Below are 20,770 nucleotides of genomic sequence, written 5' to 3'. Positions count from 1 at the left end.
TCATTTTTGATATCGAATGACTTGTACCTTTCTACATACTCTAAGTAGTTGACTGCAGGGAAATCTTCAGACGAGACTTAGGGCAGGGAATCCTTTGGATAGATGTGTCAGGCCTTTGGAAGAGCAGGAACCACGTCAGGGATATATCATGAACTGTCCCTACGTCACTAGGAGCTTCCCCTGACACAAGGTCTCAAACAATATTTAATTGAATAACATAAAATAATTTACAGACATCCACTCTCTACCTGCCATAGAGATACAGAGCCTCTATCCACTAGACCAGTGATGGCGAATCTTTTAGAGACCGAGTGCCCAAACTACCACAAAGACCCACTTATTTATTGCAAAGTGCCAACACAGAAATTTAATTTGTGATTTATACTCCCTTCTCTGTCACAGTTTTCAGTGAGGACACCAATAAAACAGAAAATAGTCCCAGGTAGTCCTGTCACTTTAAAATAGCTCTGTGCACAGCAAGTCCTGGGCTGTCTGGGACTGCAGGAAGATACCTGGAGTCATCTCTGGTGATGGCCTGAGTGCCCACAGAAAGGGCTCTGAGTGCCACCTCTGGCACCAGTGCCACAGGTTAGCCATCACTGCACTAGACTATGGGTTTACTGGTTGTTAGTGGGAGGACTTTAACTAACTAAGAGCTTCCATAGAGATACACAGTGACACAAGCTCATTTCATTGGTATATAGAGTATATATGTATTTTCTGAGATCTCGCTATATATAACTACATTATCCTTTTTTAAAAAGCATATAATAATTATTATTACATTATTAGTACATTAATACAGTTAAATTGAATTAATAAAAATGTAATTAAAAAACACACAAAATAAATTATACATTTTATATTACATTTCCAAGACAACCTTCACAATACATAAACAAATAATAAACTGTCATAAAAAAACTAAAGCTCTCCTTGCAAAACGCTGGTTGAGTGTTACTGATCGCATATGTTTCACTGGAAATGCAATGTAAATGTCCCATGCGCCCACACCCTTAACATTAAATTCAGACAATTCTTTTTTCTTTTCTTGAAAGCATCGTATCAGGATTGAGTGATACTTTTCTGGGTATCATATCACACTCATACGCGCTGTCTGTGCAACCCTATGTTGCTTTTTAACTTCTCTTAGTGGCAGCGTTCCTTAGCAGGAGAAATGGACTTACCCTACCTTTAGTAAGCTCTTGATCATTCAGCAATATACAATAACTTGGGTCTCACTCCATTTCATTGAAGCACATTGGCATTTTTTAACCTGTTTCGGACAGGCAAAATAGAAAGTTCCTTCACTCCTTTGTGAAAATTCCAGTAGTTAAAGGGGTTTTCCCATGAAGGCAAGTTAGGGCCTATCCACAGGATAGGGCCTAACTTGCTGATCAGTGGGGGTTTCAATGCTGAGACCCCCGCAGATCGTGAGACTAATGGAGGAGAGGCCGTGCATGACCGTTCTGCTCCATTAATCTCTATGGAGCTGACGGAGATTGGTGAGTGCGGCGCTCAACAATTTCCATCAGCTCCATAGAGATTAATGGAGCAGAACGGTCATGCACGGCCTCTGCTCCATTACTCTGAGAAGTGGCGAGGGTCGGTCGGACGCCTTGTTCTCGCAATCTGCGGGTGTCTCAGCATTGAGACCCCCACTGATCAGCAAGTTGGGCCCTATCCCGTGGCCCCATTTTTAGGAAGCCAAGTTCTGCTGCTCTAAGTGCTACCAGCGTTATGGGTAGTATGAGCGACTATTTATTCTTTCAGTAATATAAAGGGGTGATAAATGTAGGACCCGCTCACCATGTTCCTCATACCTCACCATCTGGCTTAACATACTCTTATCTATATGACTGATAAATGCGCGTGCGTACTAAACCCCAACTTATTTAATGGTCAGTTAAAATCTACATTAATTTTAACAAGCGAAGCAAATTGTAATGAGAAGTCAGGAAATTGCTCTGATTGTTTATAAATGGAAGCAGACAGTACGTAGACATCGAGAACCGCATGGCCTCCTCCAGCGAACCAACAGCACGTAGCAGAACTTCACAAGCCGTAGTCATTTCTCCCGCCCATTGAACTGATCTCTGTATTCATTTCACAGTGAGCCGTTTGCTGCAGTTTTGGATGTGCTGACCTTATCTCGGTCTCCCGCTCGTCTTTTTTTTTTTTTTTTGCTTTAAAATTGCTTCAGAGAAAGTCTGAACTGAACAAATTAGAAAGCTTACACATCCAGCATTGCAGAGATGAATTTTTCGTGAGTTTCGCGTCTAAAAAGGAACAAGTTGTATCAATTTGGCAAAATCGGAAATAAGGAGAGATCTAGACTACACAATCATTCGGGTGTTAAGGGGTCCATCCTAGACTAAACAACACAGGGGACACATCACACTATAGAACTATATTTAAATATCTTTTATGGGTAGTTTAGTTGCAAATGACTAAGCTATGCTTATAGGACCACAGTTGACGGTCTTATAACTGACACTACCACTGTAAACCACATACATAACCCTGCAGTAAGAAGTTTGTATGGATTGTTGGCCAAGCATTTGTGGTGCTGCACTGGGTGCAAATTAAAACTGCCTTTGGCCCTGGGCTATGTAAGTATGAAAATTTTGGAACCCCCCCCCCAAACTAATCTATTTTTTTATAGTTTGACATTGACTACTTACATACAGTAACAGAACAAAGCTTCAGGTGAAAGGAGAGGGAGGTCCTTTCGGTCTGCTTTTAGTTCTGTTGTTTATCAACCATTTAAGGACCTTCAAGGGTCCAAGAAGGGCTCTTGTATACTTGTGTGTTGAGATATGAGGATTTCCTTTCTTTATTATGTCTACAGGGCAGCATTAAACATTGGTGGTTTGGGGGGCCATGGACCTCTAGAAGCCTTGGACCCTGGACTGCCTCCCAAATCTCCCACAAAATAATATACAACTGTGATGCACTATTCTTTTATTGGACTGAGAACACAAGATCTAGCAAAAGGTAGTGAATGGCTTGGGACCCCTATCTAGTGAATGGTGGAGGTCCCTGCAATCAATATTTGAGGCCTAGGCCTGAGATGACGAGTGTTGATTGTGAGGAAGCTATCTAAGACTTTGGTATAGGTATGTAATTTTACAACCCGTATTATAACTTAAGTTTAGGGGTCCCTGATATTACAAGCCCCTGAGATGGGGTAAGTGCAATAGAGCAACTTTGATTCTTGAACATGGGTAAAAAAATAGCAATCTACTACTAACTAAACGATGGCCTTGGCCTAGTTGGATTTGCTATGATCTTTAGGTTATGTTTTTTTGTAGTTGGGATATGTTCCAACCACAGACATCACCAAGATTTGGTGAATTCTTTACCCCATCTCCACCAGTTGGTACAGTCCTGTTACAGCTTCCTTAAGACAATTGTATTAGAAAAATTTTCATTAATAGAATAGAGATTCTCCATTATAAATCTGCTTAAGAGTGTAACACTAGGTATTTACTAGGCTGCATTCTGTCATGGAAACAGCAAGAGAATGGAACATTTCATATCCCAAGACCAAGTGTTTGGCTTGGCACATGCCGTTCTGTTGGCTTATCACCACTGGCATGCATGTTTGACATTGTTCACTTTACATTATTGAAATGCTTAAGCAGAGGGGAAGAATTTTAGAGCCGGCTTTATTGATCGCTTAAAAGCAATTATTAGCAGATTCCAGTCGGTTGGGATGGATAGGGGACGGAGCTAGTGAAATTTTTTGGAAAAATGCAGCTGTCAGTTGGTTCCTGCAGAAAAGAATTCTTGTTCTGGATCGTAGATCGCTGCATGAAGTAATTGGATTCATGTGGTCTCACTTCAGGACTGCCAGCATTCCTCCTCCGGAAAAGGGGTCACCAGTTGGATATCTACGAGTTACATTTTTATTACTCCCTTATGTTCTGCTAAGCAGGGTGACATTTATTTTATGCAATGTCAGGGAAACGCATATTGTTAATATTATCCAGCTTATCCATCCAGGGGTGGGTTGAAGCATTATCAAAACCATACTGTATAATGTATAAGTTGCCATACTTTACAACACGTGGAATGTTTTGGAAAGTTTATGGGTCCAACTTTGGTTGAATACATCAACCACAACAACATAAATTTCCACCATGTGTGTGTATATATATAAATATATATATAAATGTTGATTTGATCGTTGACATACTTTTCCGACTTTTTGCCTCTGTAGTACCGGGTCTGAGGCAGGATCAAGATAGCCAAGGATGAGGATTCCACAGCCTGACAGATTTTTTTTTTTCAGGTTAAATCTACTCTTACTTTTGACTGGTGTAGATTCAGATTTTGACAAAAAGGACCCATCTTTATCAGCTGCAGCTGGTCTCATTGTTCTTGTGCAGAAGTTCAGATTTCTTGAACTGGTGTACATTTAAAAAAAATGTATATCACTGTTAGTTTCCTCCCCACTGTTTTGGATCCAGTGGTTTTTTGGATTGCTTCTGTGTTATTTATTGGTCCGTCTTGACCAAAGAAAATAAGACCTCTCCATTCATCGCTAGTATATGGATCACCTCTGTGACCAGTGATTGGATGACCTTTCTGTGACAAGAAGGTCCCTGAACTAGAAACTGCTAGACAACCAGATCAGGAATGGCTGGGAATGGTTAAATATTAATATTGTTACCCTTTCTAGTATATAAAAACTTAAAACTTTAAAGATGGATTTGGGACACTAAACAAACGACAGGTTCTTAATCACCCTATATGAGCTCTTTCAATGGATTCTTAAGAAACCAGTGTATGCTTACCTAGAGGTGAGTCTGATAAGGCACACCAGGCCCAAATCTGTAGTTCTCGGCACCTTCTCCGGTGATTCTTCAATGAAGCCGCCAAAACACCTTGGATTCATTGAGCATGTGCCGTACACCTGCAGTGGACTACATCGGCTTTACTTGCAGCAGTTTTCAGGCACAGAGTGGGGAAGACTGAGGTGAGTATTTTTATTTATTTATTTATTTTTTAATGTGGTCGCGATCAGGCTTTTTTTTTTTTTTTGCACTAAACCACTAGGGCAAGGACCTGCGGGTAAATTAGGGTCCCAAATTCAACTGACCGGTTCCCTTTAATTATTACATCCTTTTTCTTCAAACAATATTCATATATATTCACATTTTTTGTATCTGATATTGTAGCTCAGATGAATATAATTACCACATACTCGACTGTTTCTGTGTTTTTTTGTTTTTTTAAGACATCCTAAACTTCCATAGGACAGCTAAGTTCCAAATAAACCGTATAAAATGTATAATAGTGAAACAAAATATTTTAGGGCAACTCATATTTTTTAAACTACTAATCGTTTTTTTTTTTGTTTTCTTTTTCATAGTGTTGTGAATACCCACTTTTTATATCCATTTGCATATGTCTTTTTGGTTTTACCTTTTTTTCCCCAAAAAAAATCACATCAAAAGAGCTGCATACAGATCGCTTTCACATATAATTTTGGACCTATACACTTCCAAGACCTTACATGAACATACTTTTTGGGCTACATGTGTAAAAAATTGGACACCAATGTAAATCTACCGTAATCCCTATATTCTATTATTTATTATCTTTTTTTACTGTATAACAGTATATGGTACAGATGGCCTAGCTCCCATCCAATAACACATACTGTAGTCCTTGTGGACAGTATGCCATATAAAGCAGTAGCAGAGGAAAGCAAATATTTTACTAGGTTCTAATGCCCATAAAATTCCAAAAATGGAAATGACTGTGTCCTTGATGCAAAGTGTCTGCTGCAACTTTTAAAATCATGAAATATTCTGACACTAGATATGGAAAACTCACTGTAGAGACAGCCTGTGTTTACTTTTACAGTAAGCCAGTCCATAAAAGCAGCACAGCTCTAGTCCTCCACTCCCAGGGAGTTCTGGGAAATCCAGGACGACCACACAATTCTCTGGCCTAAGACTATTTACGTCTCTCGCTGGGTATTCGCACCATTGGCTGCAGGCCAGTACGTGGGGAATTCGCTTCTGCTCTTGGGACACAGGATGTCATAACACGGCTGCCTTGAGCCGAACATGAGACAAAGCTTATTCTTCATCCCAGTGTGTCTGAATATTATCTTGTCAGCAGATGTGTCCAGTCTCTATGACCGTGATTAGGCTCTAGAGCTGAGCTCTTAGTAGAGGTTTCCATTACTGAACTGTTTCCGTATATGAGATGTATGTATTGTACGCGTAGGAAGTCGCCATTGTTGATTGTAAATGTAATATTAATGCAAGATACTAATTCACCATAATCATGGACTGGTGACTGGAATGAGAATTAGAGGCAATTTATTACCAATTTTCTTCTATTAATCTGTTTACTATTCCTCATTGTAGATTTTTGTCTTCTTATATTTCCTCTCTGTGGTTATATGAGCTTTTATCATGATGGGAGTTTTGATAACAGCATTTAGTTATATGCTTTAAGGCAGTTTATATGACCATTAAAAGCCAAAGACTCTAACCAGGTCTGTAGGGTGCATGTCCATACCATTTGCTTTTATGCATTACAAACCAAACATACCTCGAGAAAACTGTAGGTACACTGATGCAGAAACATATCTTGCTTAATCAACGGACTGAGTTGTTTTTCTGAAAAACAATCATAAAATTATGACAATGAGGTTCTGTTGCTCCTTTTATCCTCTTCAGAGAATGATGTAATCACTGTGTTGTCCCTGACAGGCAGAAGTAATCATTTGTTGCACCATCCCCTGGCTGTTGTTTTTAAACATCCAGCTCAGGTTGATTAGTCCTGTCTGGACAGTTCAGGAAGCTCCATGTAATGTGTTTATGAACAGCAAGCAGCATGCAACCCAGCTTTCCCAAAGTCCTAAATTTTATTTTTTAGCAAAATTATTTGAATCATTGATTAAACAAGAGTCTCTGCATCAGTGTAGCTACAGCATTCTCAAGATATGTTTCGTGCACACTGCATAAAAACAAATTCTATATTTCCTTTAAGCTGTGACATCATCTATTGTTAGTAATGATGTAATGATGGGTCAGTGTGATCTATATAGAGGTCATTGTACAGGAGGGGGAGGAGATAAGCTGTGACATCATCTATTGTCAGTAGTGATGTAATGATGGGTCAGTACGATCTATATAGAGGTCATTGTACAGAGAGGAGGAGGAGATAAGCTGTGACATCATCTATGATCAGTAGTGATGTAATGATGGGTCAGTGTTATCTATATAGAGGTCATTGTACAGGGAGGGGAGGAGATAAGCTGTGACATCATCTATTGTCAGTAGTGATGTAATGATGGGTGAGTGTTATCTATATAGAGGTCATTGTACAGGGAGGGGAGGAGATAAGCTGTGACATCATCTATTGTCAGTAGTGATGTAATGATGGGTCAGTGTTATCTATATAGAGGTCATTGTACAGGGAGGGGGAGGAGATAAGCTGTGACATCATCTATTGTCAGTAGTGATGTAATGATGAGTCAGTGTTATCTATATAGAGGTCATTGTACAGGGAGGGGGAGGAGATAAGCTGTGACATCTATTGTCAGTAGTGATGTGATGATGGGTCAGTGTTATCTATATAGAGGTCATTGTACAGGGAGCGGGAGGAGATAAGCTGTGACATCATCTATTGTCAGTAGTTATGTAATGATGGGTCAGTGTTATCTATATAGAGGTCATTGTACAGGGAGGGGGAGGAGATAAGCTGTGACATCTATTGTCAGTAGTGATGTGATGATGGGTCAGTGTTATCTATATAGAGGTCATTGTACAGGGAGCGGGAGGAGATAAGCTGTGACATCATCTATTGTCAGTAGTTATGTAATGATGGGTGAGTGTTATCTATATAGAGGTCATTGTACAGGGAGGAGGAGGAGATAAGCTGTGACATCATCTATTGTCAGTAGTGATGTAATGATGGGTCAGTGTTATCTATATAGAGGTCATTGTACAGGGAGGGGAGGAGATAAGCTGTGACATCATCTATTGTCAGTAGTGATGTAATGATGGGTGAGTGTTATCTATATAGAGGTCATTGTACAGGGAGGGGAGGAGATAAGCTGTGACATCATCTATTGTCAGTAGTGATGTAATGATGGGTCAGTGTTATCTATATAGAGGTCATTGTACAGGGAGGGGGAGGAGATAAGCTGTGACATCATCTATTGTCAGTAGTGATGTAATGATGAGTCAGTGTTATCTATATAGAGGTCATTGTACAGGGAGGGGGAGGAGATAAGCTGTGACATCTATTGTCAGTAGTGATGTGATGATGGGTCAGTGTTATCTATATAGAGGTCATTGTACAGGGAGCGGGAGGAGATAAGCTGTGACATCATCTATTGTCAGTAGTTATGTAATGATGGGTCAGTGTTATCTATATAGAGGTCATTGTACAGGGAGGAGGAGGAGATAAGCTGTGACATCATCTATTGTCAGTAGTGATGTAATGATGGGTCAGTGTTATCTATATAGAGGTCATTGTACAGTGAGGGGGAGGAGATAAACTGTGACATCTATTGTCAGTAGTGATGTGATGATGGGTCAGTGTTATCTATATAGAGGTCATTGTACAGGGAGCGGGAGGAGATAAGCTGTGACATCATCTATTGTCAGTAGTTATGTAATGATGGGTCAGTGTTATCTATATAGAGGTCATTGTACAGGGAGGAGGAGGAGATAAGCTGTGACATCATCTATTGTCAGTAGTGATGTAATGATGGGTCAGTGTAATCTATATAGAGGTCATTGTACAGGGAGGGGGAGTAGATAAGCTGTGACATCATCTATTGTCAGTACTGATGTAATGATGGGTCATCGTTGTCTATACAGAGGTCATTGATTTGTAGAGCGCTATGGAATGTGATGGGGCTATATAAATAAAGATTATTATTATTACTGTATAGGGAGGGGGAAGAGATAAGTAGCTTTGACATCATCTGTAGATGGAGAATAAATAGAATCTGTTAATTTACATTAAAGTTTGGGGTCAGATAGTAATGGGGTTAGACACAGGCAGATGAGAACAGGGCGGCTGCAGATTTAAGTTCTCTGTGTCCAAGGGTTATTGGTGCCTGAATGTCCATGTCAATTTTATACTTTTTTTTTCATGACATGGGAGAATTTAACTTGATTTTATTAACAACATGTTTTTTATAGAGTTTGGAAATAACTTAAAATGATAAAAACCAATGCTTTTTTTTTTACAATTTTTCCCATTCATTTTTATTTTATGAATATGTGCAGCATCAACCCATCACCATTTTCCCTATAGAAGCAGAGGGTGCATGTACTTTTGCAAAGTGTCTTCTGCACCTCCCCTTGTATTCTGCCTTGGACTGACAGGCTAGAGGGGGCTCACTTCAAACGGTCCTATGCCCTGCAGTGTGGCACCTAGAAACACAGTTCTTTTCAAAGACAAGAATCTCCCCTTTTAATATGATGTCACCTAGATACACAGGTTTGTGTTTCTAGGTGACAAAGAACCAGAGAGAGATCCCAGTTACAGCTGGGAACTAAGCACAGGGGGGCATTGGAGAGGAGGGGGGGGGTGATCGCTGCTGACCCCCTTCCCTCTTCATTGTGATGCATGGTGCCCATGGTGGTGCACGGTACGGTATGGTAGCACTCTTGGCCGGGCATCATAGCTGTCTATGGGGACGTATATCCGGCTGCAAACTTGGGGCCAATATACGTCCCCACAATGGCAGTGTGCAAGGGGCCTAAGGATAGAAACAGCTTTACATGTTGTATATCACAAGAATATGACAAGCATAACCATGACTGTGCGCCGAATTAATTTTTTTTCTGGTATGTCTGTTGTAAATTAGGTTTTTTTTGTGTGTTAGAGTTTTGACTATTTTTCAGCATTTCTAATGTTTGGGGTGGAATGAAAAACATGTGGCCATTATCTTTCCATCAGGAATGTTTTTTTCGGTTTTATAAATATTGCATTTGGGTTCTGCGATTGTTGAGCTTGAGTTATTGAGCGGAGTATATTAATGTTTCCTGTGTGGCCCTCGGCTCTGCGTCACACAATCTGCACGCGCACGTATTGATTTACCTTATTCTCAGTATATTCATAGTAAGGGAACATGAAATGGTGGAATATTTTAGACCAAACTATTATTTGGAACATTATAGTCTATGATTCTTGCTGGTTTTCTGTCTCCTCACTGAATACAATCTGTATGTGAGCAAATGTAACTAGAGGAGTTGTTCTCTTCAGACCCTATCAATTTGATGATAAATTTTGGTACTGTGGGCCCCATAAATGCAGGGATTTGTAAGAAGCTGATAGAATTGAGAAGCTACCACTTTCTCTAGTTAATAGTCTACATTGATGTGATTTGTTCCAAATGTATCAAATGTTTTATAAATTTGGTGCAGCATTAAAGAGGACCTTTCACAACCTCACAATTGGTGGACATGCTTTAAAGGGGTTTGCCCATGTAAGAAAGTTCTCAAAGTTAAATCACATAGTCCTGTTTACACAATAAAGATCATTTTTTATCCCTAACTTTTCAATTTTACTCAGTTTTATTGCTGTTTTAGCTCCTATCACTCAGTGATGGTCAGTGTAGTCCCCGCCCAGGGAGTGGGCGGGGACTCTGAAAGTAGATACTTCATGATCCCTCTGTGCTATAAGATGCTGTGTGCTGACAATGTGCTTAGTTTATCAGGGTACAGGGCTTAGCTACACTTTTATTTGGCTTCTGAACAGTCTAATAGTATCTGACACAGAAAAAGCGAGATGAGAAAGATCAGAGCCATGAGATGGATATAAGACACAATGAAACACTCAGTTCTGCTGCCTCACCTAATTAATAAAACAGAGTCAGCACTGCTATGTCACCCCCTTCCCTGGGATTCCGAGCTTATCTTGTTTATCTCTCCACCTTGCTAGAAGCACGGCTGAACCAGAAAGCGCTTCAGTCTGTAGTGTGCTTTCTGCCTACTACTCCTCCCCATCTCCTGCAATGCAGAGGGGATTGTCTGACCTAAGTCAGAACATTTACGGTTGGATCCAGGGACAACCAAAATTGTGTATACCAGGACTGATAGAGACAGGTTGGACTTAAATCTGTGAAATGCTGAATTTTTGTTAATAACAGTGAATTACAGAATCCTGTTATTTTGTTATCCTGAGTACATATAAGAAACTTCTCTTTGTTAGAATACCCCTTTAATATAGGGCTACACCACAGATTCTGGAGCACTTTGCTTTTTTTTTCTAGCCCCATGGTTGCTCAGATAGCAGTCCCAGTATATGAACATTATAATCCTCTCAGATGTCAGAGAGAATGTGCTGGAGCAGAGGAAGAGGGGGCACATATCAGGATAGATACCAAGCAGGTTATCATAATTTCACCTCCTCTCTGACAGTGTAGAGGATTACAATGGTCACATGCTGGGAATGATATCTCAGCAATCCTGGAGGCTAGAAAGAAAATGTCTATGTACACCCTTTCCGACTTTTTTTTTTTGTCTGTTTTATTTATAAAACATTTTACCAATAAGATTGTGTACAAAACTTACTCTGCATTATGTCACACAGTTTTCATGCATGGCGTTACACAACACAGCCTCTTGTTGCTTTCTTACAAATTCATTCCCTCTTTCTCCTCATGCTCCTGTCTACATACTCCAGCGAGTCCTGCTGATCCACTCCCATCTCACAGCAGACAGCTCAGTCTAATACAGCAAGTGCTTCCATCCCTTGCTCCTCCCTCTATGTATGTAACACCTACTCACTGCTCAGTCTTTCCTATCCCAAATCTAGATGAGTAGATGACAAACGCGATCTTGTAATAACTATCTCCCTCAGTCTCTGTATCCGTATTAGGTTAACTATGCATTTAACAGGCCACAAATAACAGTCCTGTGGTCCATATTAAATTGGTGTGTGCGCCTCACTTACCTTCTTGTACTTAGGACCAAAAATGTGTAGTGACACTAAATGTCCTATATTGCAAATGTTTAAAGCCAGAATTCTGCAGTGAAGGGCCTGATACATTCCTGTATTTTTAAATTTCTGTATTATGGAGTTTTAAAGGAAATCAAGTATCAAAATCCATCATGATAAACCAGGGACATTACTCATAGATCCAGGCACCATGACTGTGGTAACCATCTTAGATTTATTATCCATTAATCCTTATTTCTAAAATCAACATTTAACATTATGCTAATGTACCAGGAGGGCCCTAGGGAGTGTTACCAGATCCTTTTGTTGCACTGTCTTCACTGGCTGTTACACTGTGCAGGAGCATGTTTCCCCTGCTCCCTTGGCATTTACCCTCTCCCTCTAATCTCTCACACAGTGGGAGGGGGGGAATGATCTTACACAGTGTAACAGCCTGGGAACCTACAATTCTGAGGGCCCTTGGTAACACCCTGAGGAGACCTTTAGGCTCATTAGAATAATTTTGAAAGTTGATTTTTTTTTTCAAGGAAGGAGTCTTTGGGTAGCAAATAGGAGCAGATTACCAGCCGGGTGCATGGATCTATGAGTAAGTGCATCGGGTTATCATGCTTGGTATTAATGGTAGCTTTCCTTTGATTTCAGTATGTGGGGCTTGGTGGGAGGGGGGCAGGTCTTGCAATCAAAAAGATTTAACATGGTGTAAATGTATAACTTCTAGTGGCAAAGACCCAAGAGGTCACAAGCAAGGGCATTAGTGTAACGTATCAGGCGAGACTGAAGGCGACTTGCTGAAGTTACATTGAAATAGAATTATCTAGCGTTGAGCGGCTTCAGGATAGTGTCAGGATACATAAAAATAGTATTGTCGTAGAATGTCCAGATGGGTCATGAGATTGTATATTTCTTGCAGGCGGCTCAGTGAGGATTAGTTCATGTTTCTTTCCTTTTTAATTGGTAACTTTTCCCATTTCTGAGGCAGAAATAAAGGTCCTTAGAGAATAAATCCGTAATCAATCTAAAACGCTTGAATTGGTAAAGATGGTATAAAATATGACTCATGAGTTGCTACACAAACAGCTTTATTTCTCGGTAATCCCTGCTGCCAAGCGGCTGACACCAAACTTGAGTCATCAGTAAACAATTCTCAGAAAATTGTTTCTTAGGGGGAAAATATGGAGCTAAAAATAAAAGAGAGCGAGAGAAATGTTTTTATCCAATTTGTATTCAGTCATAGAATAAATTGAGAATTATATACAATACAGTTACATAAAATGTCAAAATCAGCAATAATTTTTTTTTTTACCACAAGCGAGTCCCCATGATTCATTGACAAGCCTTAGTTACCTCATAATTTCACTATTATGCATAGTTGCATTCAGAATTTTGTTGAATATCTTTGTACCGTTTATGAAAATAGGCAAAGAACATAAAAATTTTGTTTCTCTCCATGTTGATTCCTTTTGATTTGGATAATGGTGGAATTTATTTACAAACTGTGGTAAATTTGAGGTAAATTATGGTAAAAATTGATGTTTGCGCATGGAAGGTGTACATTTCCTGTTCTAGCTAAAGGGGTCGGAGTAAGAACATCTTTACCTCACTGTAGCTTATCATTTGCTCTGTTGCTTTCGGTTTTGGTCCTCATGGGGCACAGGACTTCACTTCCTGTAGGTATTTCACTTCCTGTATTGTCCCCTGATCCAAGGAAGTGACTCCTTGGTTGAAGCAGTTCCTGGCAGTCTGGCGCAAACCTAGAAGTATTGGGCCAACCTGGAAGCTTTTCATGGAAAACCCCTTTAAAGAGGAGCCGTTGTAAATCCTTTCCACCACAGATAGTAAGGATAAGGACGAGCATCCATTGAGTGGACCGGCTGGCTCCTGCCTAGTGTGCGTAACAAAGGTGCTGAGGCCTAACTCCAGTCAGATGGATAATTAGATCTCAATAATCTAGTTGATCAGTCTCCAACTTACATCCTTGAATCAGGATGCTTTCTCCAAGGCTGAACAAATGGAGGCAATAACTAATAGATGTCTAGAGGCAGCAGTGAGAATATCTAGAATAGGCCGCATTCAGACGTTGTGGGGATGTATATCGGATATACGTTCCCATAGATGCCTATGGCACCAGGGCGTCATCGAAAAAAAAAAAGATAGAGCCTTCGGCTGTAAGAACTGCCATGCGGGGCTTCTGCCATTGCATCAAAGCACCAGAGATTTCTTGTGATGGCACATCACATTTCTTGTGGTTTTAGCTCTGTAAAGGGAGCTGCACATGGTCAGTATTTGATCTGTATTTTGCATCAGTGTGTGTTGGATTCCACTTTTGGTTTTTGACTTTCAAAGAGCAAAGGTGTAAGGGAATGATGCCTATATCAGTTACATGTTTTGGACTATATAAACCTCATAAACTCAGGTTAAAAGTATAGTTGGGTGACTGACTGAACTGTGGCTCCCTATTATATATTTAATAGGGAGCAGTTCAGGACCAGAAGAGCCGGCTCTTATCAGTGAGCGGAGCCTAATGATCCAACTCACTAAGAAGAGCCGGACTTCCCATCACTGCCATATATCATTACTATCTAGACTCTGCTGGTGTCATGGGAAGCATCACCCTGTTTTATTAGTGGACGTGATGCAGCCGCTCTGCAGACGTCTTGGACAGCTCCCACGCGTTTCTCCTTTGGATGCATTTCTCTTTTAATCCTTTGGACTGGGAGGTTGCCAAGAAAACGTTGATTTGTTTGCATTTTGCTACGTATTGAGCTCAGCCTGCGTCCACACGTGCCCTGAATCTTTCCTTTGTCTAGTCTAAGTTGCTGCACCAACAATTACATTGTTTTCTGTTTTGAGTTTTTTATGGCTGTAAATGTGAAACTCACATTTAACTTGCATATTGCATGACCCGTCTGTGTTTTGAGTTTGAGATTGTCAGCAAATTATGAATTAGTGTAGTGTAAGGGTTTTATTAGAAAAGGTTTGAAGCATGACCCTATATGCAGTTTGCTTAGCTCCTCCTGCTCTATAACACACGGCCTGCAAAAAGAGACAGTGGGGGGAATTTATTAAATGCCAGTCTTAAAATTCTGACGCCCATATCTCTTAGTAGTAACGGGTGCAATTGCCACCAGGATTAGGTCTGACCCGGCTGAGATTTCTGTTATAGTCTATGCCGGGCGTTTACACCCCCTGCTTGCCCATCTATAACTCTATGCTCTATAACTTGCTCTATAACTTGCTGCCTGCAGATAGGACACTATGTACAAGCTGATCAGCATCTCATTCTCTTTAATATGATGCTTGCTGATAGGACACTATACAATCATCTCAGCCTTTCTTGCTTTATAAAATGCAGTCTTCAGATAGGACACTATGTACAATCTACTTAGCTCCTTTTGCTCTACAACATGCTACCCGCAGACAGGTGTCTATTCATATTGTGCTCAGCTCCTCCTGCTCTATAACATGCTACCTGTAGACAGGGGTCTATTCATAATGTGCTCAGCTCCTCCTGCTCTATAACATGCTACCTGTAGACAGGATCCTATTCATATCAGCCGAGCTTTTCCTGCAGAATATTCTACATGACCAGTTCCTTTAAATCAGTGCCACACTTTTGCATTGTTTCAATGATATGTTGCGATCTTTGTTGTACTTTCTCTTAAACTTTCTCAGCTTACCCAAAGGTTTTTCATCTTAAAATCAAATTCCAATGTCCACATCTTTCTGAAATCAATAGTAAAGTTAAAATGAGGGCAGTCGGCCGGTGATGAACTATCCGTCAGGCTGTAATCCACCTTATTTGTCGCAGCAGGTCGATGTGACAGTCTCGCTGTGACCTGCCACAACTAATAAAACGGATTACCCTCTGATGGATACATGCATCATATACACTGCCTAATACTCCATATTTTACATTCCGTTTATGTACTCCGGGAGAGATCGGCATCTTTAGCGCTAATGTGTCACCTACTTCATAAATTGATTTATTTAAAGGAAACAGGGATGAAAGGGATTCCATCTCGGCGCTCTATGAAACGCGTTTCATGCCTGAAGATTTTCAATTACCCATCCATCAGGGCGTCCACAGGCTCCAATATTATGTACAAATATGTTGGAATCTTCTCATTTAATAACTGTGGAATCCGCATACTAAGGCGATGTTCTCTATTTAATGAAGTAACGCAGTATGTTCATGGAAATCAGTTCTGGCACCAGTTATATCACCAACAATGGCAGTGTAGCAGCGTTTTTTTTCCATTTCTAACCTATTCACAAGATATCTATTAAATAGGATACAATTTATCATAAGCATATACTAGAACTTAAAGGGATTTTCCAGGCTAAAAATATTGATATCCTATTTATCGAATATCAGTCTAGTATGATAGCTGTTCTCGGCAGTCTAGCGGATCCATTAAAACGTTGATACCTAATGGCTTCCATCAGTGCCCTTTGAACCGATTCTGTTAGGCTTCTGTTATTTGACATGAAAGAAAACTGCAAAACTAAAAGAATTTGTTCCAACGGACACTAACAGAAGACATTAAAAAACAACATTCAATTGGCAGAATTGTCCCTTCTAGTTCATCCTTAAAGGGAACCTGTCACCAGGGACCTAATTTTCATTAAAGACAGGTTACAGAAGCCCATTACAGAAGCATTTGAATTACAATATAATTGTGTGGTATAACTTACCTTGCATCTTGTCAGAATCCTCTGTGTAGTCCCAGGGGTTGGGCTTTGGTTTGGATGCATTTCAAAAAAACAAACGTGACTTGTCTGTGCTGCAGAGTCCTCAGCTCTTGGCCCCCTCCTTTGTGCTCCTGTACAGTACAGCTCTTCCCTCCTGCTCCTTCACAGAGGTCACAGAGGGGTAAGCTTACATTAGTGGGGAGGTAGGAGCTGTACAGGCACAAAGGTGGGGGCTGAGAGCTGAACAGTTTGCAGCACGGACAAGTCACCTTTTATCGAGAAAATTACAATGTTAATATTGAATACTAATAAGACTCTAAATTTGTGGACATTGGGAGCTGGTAGACACCCTTTAACTCTTTTACTTTTTAGACCTTGTTTTACTGTGGATCTAAAAGGAGTGTTGTACAGTACAGACCAAAAGTTTGGACACACCTTTTCATTCAACGAATTTTCTGTAGTTTCATGACTATAAAAATTGTAAATTCACACTGAAGGCATAAAAACTATGAATTAACACAAGTGGAATTATATACTTAACAAAAAAGTGTGAAACAATAGAAATATTCTATTCCAGGTTCTTCAAAGTTTTCTTTGATTACTGCTTTGCACACTCTTGGCAAATGTATATGTAATAAATTATATTGTATAGTACATATAAATTCCATTATTATGGAGGCACTGTATGACGGTATTATTTAGATTAGATTAGTTATATTTTGTTTGTTGTATTATTTGGACACTGAATGGCAATTTGGCTTGTAGTGGTTTTTACTTACGGCGGAATTTAGGGCCTGGTAGAATCGCTTACCGTATATTACTTTATTATATTATGTAGTCACTATATGCCAGTATTATAAAAATTTACTTTTTGTCTGGCAGTACTACTTGGACACCGTATGGGAGATTTCTTTTGGCTGTGCTATGCCTTGTAGTGGCTTTTACTTGAGAGATGATTTAGAAGCTGGTAGAATCACTTATTATATTACACTATTATGTAGGCACCATATGACAGTATGTTTAGATAATATACGTAGGGTTTATTTTATTTAGTTTGTAATATAATTTGGACACTGTATTGTGGTGTTCTTTGGGCTGTGGTATGTCTTGTAGTGTTTTTTTTTTACTTAGGGGCTGGTAGACTCACTTGCTTCACTACATTATATTATGTAGGTACTATATGACAGTATTATACAATCATGCCATTATTATTACATTTTGTTTTGTAGTATTGCTATATGGCAGAATTCTTTTGGATGTGGAATGTCTTGTAGTGGCTTTTACTTGTGGGGGGATTTAGGAGCTGGAAACTCACTTATTACACTAAGTTATTATGTAGAGTCTATATTACAGCATTTTTAGATCATATATGGAGGTATTATTTATATTTTGTTTGTCGGTATTATTTGGACACTGAATAGCCTTATTCTTTGGGCTATCAGTATGACTTCATGTCTTTTCACTTGATGGGTGATTTAGGAGCTGGTAGACTCCCTTTAATTGGGCTAATCCCCCAGAAACCTACGTTATAGAAGACCTGTCACCACATAGTCCAGGTAATAAACATCACTACTTCCTATATTATACCATGACACATGATGCTGGCTATCAGTGCTCATCTCCAGTTTCAGCCCATGAAGCTACTGAGAGGATCAATTAGATTAGTCCATAGGCTCCTACACTTTAATGATGACGGTTTCAGTGGTCCCTAGAGACTTAGGACGGCAGATGTGCCTCACGCTCCCAAGCTCTTCTCTCATCAATTTCTATAGTACATCATATACCGCTAAAGTTCCCAACCTGACGATATCGCCTAATGGCAGTAATATTGTGAACACACATGGGGGAGGGAAGCATATTAAGCCCATATTAGATATGTGTGTGTGTGTGATTGGATGTACCAGCATTTTTTCGACTAGTCTTCATCCACCTTCATGTACCGTTTATATTCTTCGACTGCAATTGTGGTAACACTCACGCATTGATCACCGTTCACATCCTGCAGATCCGTCTTTAAAAAAAAAAGGGCTTTGAAATGTTTCTTCGTAAAGGTGATGATTAATTTAGATCTAAATGTCTTCTTTAAGCTGGAGACCTCATGCAGCTTTCAGCGTCTACTGTGACGTAGGGAGGCCTTCTGTATGAAGCATTAATGTGCGGTACATTGAAAGTCACCCTGCATTATTAATAATAGGGAATGCAATTATGTAAGAGATTGCTGTGTGAGAGGTATAGGGTATTGTTAGACTGAAGGAGACTGCACCATATTCACACGTGGTTATAGAGAGCACTGGGATACAGTCAGCACATGGATTTCTACAAGCCCCACTTAGATAAATGGATGCACAGAGAATTCTGCAGGGAAAAAAACTTGATCAAAATTTACAGCTCCCCCCCCCCCCCGGTTTTGAATAGATACAGCCCCCCATTAATGAATTTATACAGCTCCCCCCAGTAATGATTATACACAGCCTCCCCATTAATTAATATACAACTACCACCGGCCGCCCCAAGGAATACATACGCAACCCCCCAATAACACATAGATATATACACAGCCCCTCCTCCCCAGAATGACATGGATACATACACAGCCCCCCAATAATACATAGATATATACACGGTCCCCCAATAATAGATAGATATATACACGGCCCCCTGCTGGCATACATAGATATATACACATCCACCCCCAGGAATACATAGATCAGTGGTGGCGAACCTATGGCAAGGGTGCCAGAGGTGGCACTCAGTGCCCTTTCTGTGGGCACCCAGGCCTTCACTCCAGCACAATATTTGCTAGACAAGACTCAAAGTTTCTGTCTCTTCAGGGGACCCTGGAAGGAAGCTACAATCCAAATTTTCTTTCTATTGTATTGGTGTCCTCAGAACGCAATACGATTAAGACTTATGATACAGTTGGGATCAATAGGTTACTGCTTAAATTGTCACCTTGGCACTTTGCGACATAAAAGTAGGTTTTGGTTGTAGTTTGGGCGCACTGTGTCTAAAAGGTTCGCCATCACTGACATAGATATATACACAGCCACCCCCAGGAATACATAGATTTATACCCAACCCCCCAATAATACACAGATATATCCACAGCCCCCTCAATAATACATAGATATATACACACAGCCCTGAATGCTCTTCTCACCCTCCTCCTCTCCATCTCTGTCCAGGACTCCCCTGCTGTTGACACTCTCCAGTCCAGTCAGGAAGTAGCTTCACTGAGTGATACTGCCACCTACTGGACATAATATTTATCTCTCCTACAAAATAAAGAGGAGATAATTATTGGTATGTACTGTCAGCTGAAGTTTCTTCCTCAGAACCTACATACAGCAGAACAGAGCGGACTATAATCTCCCACTCTGGCTGCTGCAGGTTTGGCAGGATTATTCCAAACCTGCAGTTCTGGTGGAGGCCCTGGGGCACGCGCCCTGAGAGCCCTCCCTATAATCCTGCCGACAGCAATAGTCCTGAATTGATTTACTGAGGTCTGCTGGAGACTTTTCTAGACATGCTCCGTGCAGATATAGGGAGGAGATAATGGTGATCACATCTTTGTAGTCAAAAGACTGAGCGCATTGTACTGGATGCGAGTCCTTGCATCATGCAGAAATATGATGCAAGGCTTCCTTGTCTGGTGGACGAACTGCAGCACCAACATTGTAAGAGTTCTTACAGTACCTATACTGAAGTTTGTCCATAGACATGGAGTTCTTGCATCATATCTCTGTCCTGTGCAATGTTTTTAGTGCTGCCTCAGCAAAATATAGTCCATTGTTTGTAGTATATTATGCAATTTTTACTCTGGATGCTAGAAGAGATGAGCGGATCCGATGTTTCTGTTTGGGTTGGGGTGCGTCCAGCACAACATGGATATTGACAAATTAGTTGGCAATCAACCTATCCGGCAATCTGACGTCAATAGCAACTAGCCATGGCTGTGATTGGCCAGGGGTGTCTGGCCACCAATCTGGCCAACATGTCTGAGTCACCTTGGGTGAACTTCAACCCAAACTGAAAGATACGATCCGATCATCTATATTAGTAACCGACAAGGTGCTGGGATTGGCCTTGGCTTCTTTTAAGGTTACAATGCACTAGGTTAAGGTTA

The 20,770-nt window shown here is 40.3% G+C and overlaps 1 protein-coding gene across 10 annotated transcripts in view; it reads left to right on the top strand.

Annotated features, from left to right (window-relative positions):
- The window catches only part of DIP2C (disco interacting protein 2 homolog C), a 303,276-nt gene that overhangs the window by 128,720 nt on the left and 153,786 nt on the right, over nucleotides 1-20,770 (top strand). The gene's annotated exons all lie outside the window — the stretch shown is intronic.

Source organism: Engystomops pustulosus, chromosome 5 (assembly GCF_040894005.1).
Source record: "Engystomops pustulosus chromosome 5, aEngPut4.maternal, whole genome shotgun sequence".
Taxonomy (NCBI): domain Eukaryota; kingdom Metazoa; phylum Chordata; class Amphibia; order Anura; family Leptodactylidae; genus Engystomops; species Engystomops pustulosus.
This window is presented reverse-complemented; position numbering and strand designations above follow the sequence as displayed.